This window comes from Enoplosus armatus, chromosome 20 (genome assembly GCF_043641665.1).
Source record: "Enoplosus armatus isolate fEnoArm2 chromosome 20, fEnoArm2.hap1, whole genome shotgun sequence".
Taxonomy (NCBI): Eukaryota; Metazoa; Chordata; class Actinopteri; order Centrarchiformes; family Enoplosidae; genus Enoplosus; species Enoplosus armatus.
Genome location: NC_092199.1, coordinates 18,118,141 through 18,122,862, shown reverse-complemented (window position 1 = coordinate 18,122,862; position 4,722 = coordinate 18,118,141).

Below are 4,722 nucleotides of genomic sequence, written 5' to 3'. Positions count from 1 at the left end.
TGGAGCTCCACAGACAAATTTATTCATTTTGTGACTTGAACTGAACTTTTAGTTATATAAATTATTAAATATAAACAGGTGCACCTCTCCTCCTATCAGATACAGATCCCTGTAAACAAGTTTAATTAGCGGCAGCAGCTTAACAGAAACAGTCTGCCAGGTAACTTTACAAGCAACAGGAGAAACAAAGCCAGTTAGCGCCAAGTTGCTAACTGTAAGGAGAACAAAGGACGGAGCGACCACTTTCCCCCAACCTGGACCATCAGAACACTGTAAAACTGACTGCACAGGAAGGACTCCATTCAGCATTCAGTATTACATCTCAGTAAGTGTAATGAATGGTTTTTCAAAAATGCTGTCAATAGCTCACTTGTTCATTTGGCTTCTTTTTTTTTTCAAAATCACTGAAAACTGCCGTTGTTAAGCCCCTTCTAAAGAAAGGCAACCTGGATCCTTCAATATTGAATAATTACAGACCCATCTCTTATCTTCCCCTTAGTGAGAAACCTGTTTTGATTCAACTAAATAACTTTTTTTAATACAAAATGCAAACACTGATGCTTTCATTTCCGGCAGGGTGGACTATTTTAATGGTCTCTTGTCTGATCTTCCCAAAAAAAGGCAGCCAGACAACTTCATGTCATTCAGAACGCTGCTATGAGAACCAAAAGAAATGAGCACATTACTCCTGTTCTCTCTACACTGGCTTCCGGTTACTTATTAATTAGAAAGTGCTGCTACTAGCTTATAAATCACTCTATAATCTTGGGACAAAATACATTTCTGAACTCCTTGAAGAATATAAACCCCGTACGGCCCAAAGATCCTTAGGAAGCAGTCAACTGGTAGAACCTTGAGACATGGAACCAACTTCCTGATGATCTCAAATGTGGCCCAACCCTAGCCACTTTCAAATCTGCCTTTGACTGATTCTCTACTGCACTTTTATTTCCTTTGTTGCATTTGGGGTAACTTACTACTTAGTACTGCACTGTAACTGTACTCCTGGTCTATTTCAATTTTATCTTACTTCATTTTTTGTATTTTATTTAATTTCATTTTTTTTATCTAATTTCTATTGATCGTGACTGACTTTATTCTGTTTTTTGATTGCTCACTGTTTTTAAATGGCATTCTAATTCTTTTCTTTGCCTGTGTAAAGCACTTTGAATTGCCTCTGTGTTTGAAATGTGCTGTATAAATAAAGGTACCCTGCCTTGCCCCTCCAGCTGCTGTCAATCAAACACAGACACTGACACACCCATCCAGATGCTGAGCTGAAAAGGAGCATTTCTGATATTTATCCAGAAATTCCCTGATTTATACTCCAAAATAAAAAAACTATTAACAATACATTTGAAATAACACTAATACTGGCCATTTAGAACATGAACTGACTTAACTGGAAAAAAGGTGTGACACCAATCAGTAATGGAGCAGCAAAACTCAAAATGCCACGAACCTACTGTACTATCAAAAGTGAGTGAGCGAATGCAAGAGGAAACAGCTAAATGAGATACTACTCGTCATGCTTGGAAAGAAAAGGATATAAAGTAGGGTGCTCCTTTCACCCTGCATTCTCATTCTTTCCCTGGTCGTTGCCTTAGACACGCTTTTTTCTGTCTCTATGACTTACAGATGAGAGACGAGATGATTTTCAAGGTGGTAGAGGGAGAAAGAGTAAGACTTGAAGCTCAGCCCTCTGTGTAACTCTTTCATATCAGAGGAAAAAAAAATGAAGCGATCGATTTTCTGTCTGTTTCTCTCTCTGCCGGGAATATTGAAACAGACAGTGAGGTTTCACAAGTCCCACCCCCCCATCTATCCCCACCATCCACTTCCTCTCCTCCTCTCTTCCTGATCTCCTCCCTTCTGCAGACTCATTCCATTCTCTCCACCCATGTTTAACCGGGCTTTACCATTCCACCACTCCCTAACTTCACTCCATCCATGTTGTCCATACCTGCACTTCCATCATCTTCTTTGATTTGACGTCCTCCTGTCCTACATCACTCCACCATCTTTAAATTTTCCGCTAAGGGATCCTTCCAGAAGGTCACTGTTCAAATAGACAGCAGGCCTCCTTCTCCCAGGTTTAAGGTAGAGGGCAGTCTTTGATACAACTAAAGAGAGATGAGAATTTGGGAGGGTTGGGGGGGGGTGAAGGAGGCTGCCGACTCATTCATAGCCCCAGGCAGTGGTCTGTCAAGTGCGGTGCTCCAAAGCACTGTTTCAGCTCCCCCTCCCAGCGTTTGGCTTCACATCCATGCTGATCTGAAGAGCTAGGAAGGGAAGGGAGAGGTCTGGGGAAATGGAAAGGTCTGTATGTGTACAAGCCCACCCCCACCCCCTCCTCCTTGTCAAGTGCTGATGCATCTCTAGCAGATGAGCAACTTTTAGGCCCGCTTTGAGGCCATTGGCAGCCGACAAGCAAAAAACAGCTGGGGGTTAATGGATGGGTGGGTGCACCTTTCTCACTTCTTTTATGTCAGGTGTGAACACCAAGAAAGCAGCAGGACTAGATGGAATTAGTGGGCATGTTTTCAAACTATGTGCTGACCAACTACACTGGTGGTCACAATGATATTCAACCTGTCCTTGGCTCAGTTTTCCATACCCACATGCTTCAAAAAGTCCACCATCATCTCTGTGTCCAAGAAAATAAGACCAGCCTGCCTGAAAAAAGGATTACCTGCTCCTCACTACCCAGTACACTGCACCTACTACAGTCTGCCTACTGTCCAACCCGATCTACAGAAAACACCATTGCACACATCTTCCACCCCACCCTGTCCTACTGACACCTGTGGGTCAGTAGGACAGCAACCAACTCTTGAATGTCAGCTAGACTAAGGAGATGATAGTGGACCTTGGGAAGGAGCCCCCCTTCATATCAACGGGTCCTCGATAGAGAGAGCGGACAGCTTCAAGTACCTGAGAGGGACCGACCTGGGTGCTGCATACTGACTCAGTGGTGAGAAAGAAGTTAAGTCAGATACTGTTACACTTCAGGTGCTTGAGGAAATTCCGGGTACCCCCTCAGATACTGAGGAATTTCTACTCCTGCACCACCGAGAGCAGGGAACATCACTGCCTCGTACAGAAACAGCACCAAACCGGACTGCAAGGCTTAATAAGGAGAATCATTAAAGATCCCAACCACCTGGACAACGGCATTTTCTCCCTGCTGTGGTCAGGAAGAAGTTACAGGATACACCAAGCCAGCACTGAGAGGCTCAGGAAGACCTTCTAACCTCAGGCCACTAGGATTCTAAACTAAGTCACTGTGTGGAACTGGCAGAATTACATTTCACTGTGATTGTACCTTATATGGTTACATGAGACAAATAAACTCGATTGATTGATTTTAAATGTTTTCTTATCAACAAATCCCAGGGATAGATCCAAACCAACAATGAATTGATGCTGCAAACAAGTAGTATCTGCGTCATCAAAGTCGGATGTACCTCATTCCTGCCATTGAGCTACATTGACTTGCTTGTACATTGTGGACCGCTGATGACATTAGTGTATTTATTCTCAAACTGGGGTACACAAAGTGTGTGACGTAGGGGGTTGGCCAAAAAACAAGTGACTTGCATTTACAAAGTCAAATAGTCCCATTATATTTTCAAACTGACCTACAAATAGACATGCAATCTTAAATATTCTGAATAGCCCAGTCGCATTGTCGAAAATACACTCATGTATACCCTCTCTAGTGTTAGTCTTCCGTCCAGAGAGACACCAATCGCTTCTGCCAGTGGTAGGCCTATGATTGAGGATGCACCTGCTGGCGACAGCAACCCAGGTTACTCTTCCAAGTCCACCTCGCATCAGGAAGCTAGCAGCGGTAACATGTAACATGGTTATGTTTCAAAATGAAGGCAGCATCAAATAATAATTTACGAATCCTTATCGTGATTATATTGAAGTACTCCTAACGCAAAATTAGGATACCTTTAGTAATCTATAGCACCAACCCCACTATCACAGGAAAAGTAAAATTTCACCTGGTGGTTCAGATGGCCAGTGGAGAACTTGCACTGGAAGGGAGGACGGAGAGGCATGTCGTGTCTCTGTGGCACAGCTCTCTGGGGCTTGATTGAGCATCCTCAGGTGTGCTAGTTCCCAGGTGGCAGTTCGGCTTGAACCAGGTTTTCCTCTCTCCCATGTTATGGCATACAACTTGATATCTTGACAACACATACAGAGGGAGTGTGACTTCATTCTCTGCTCAGGACGCCATTACTCCACCATATTGTTACATAGCAAGTAGTTTTGCTGCTATACTAATTTCTTTGGTGACTAGGGAGCAGCTAAAACAAGCAGTGAACACAACATTGATATATAATCATCTTTTAAGTTGGTATGGTGAACTCGTTACATTACATTACATTTAATTAGCTGTTGCTTTAATCCAAAGCGACTTACAATAAGTGTAAGTAATAATAGTTGCTGTAGTTTAGATGCAAGATGAAAAGAGCCTGGACCAGAACCTGTGCTGCGTCCTGAATGAGGAGCAGACGTATCCTCCTGGTTGTTGCAGTCATGTTGGCAGCGAAGGACAGCTGGTCATTCAGTGTCCCACCCAGGTTCTTTGCAGTCTGGGACGAGGACAGCACAGAGTTCTCAATGGTAACGGAGAGGCCATGGGCGGGAGATGTGTAACATCTCGTTCTCACCGTTAGTCTTGTCTTGTTTTATTTTGTGGTACTTATC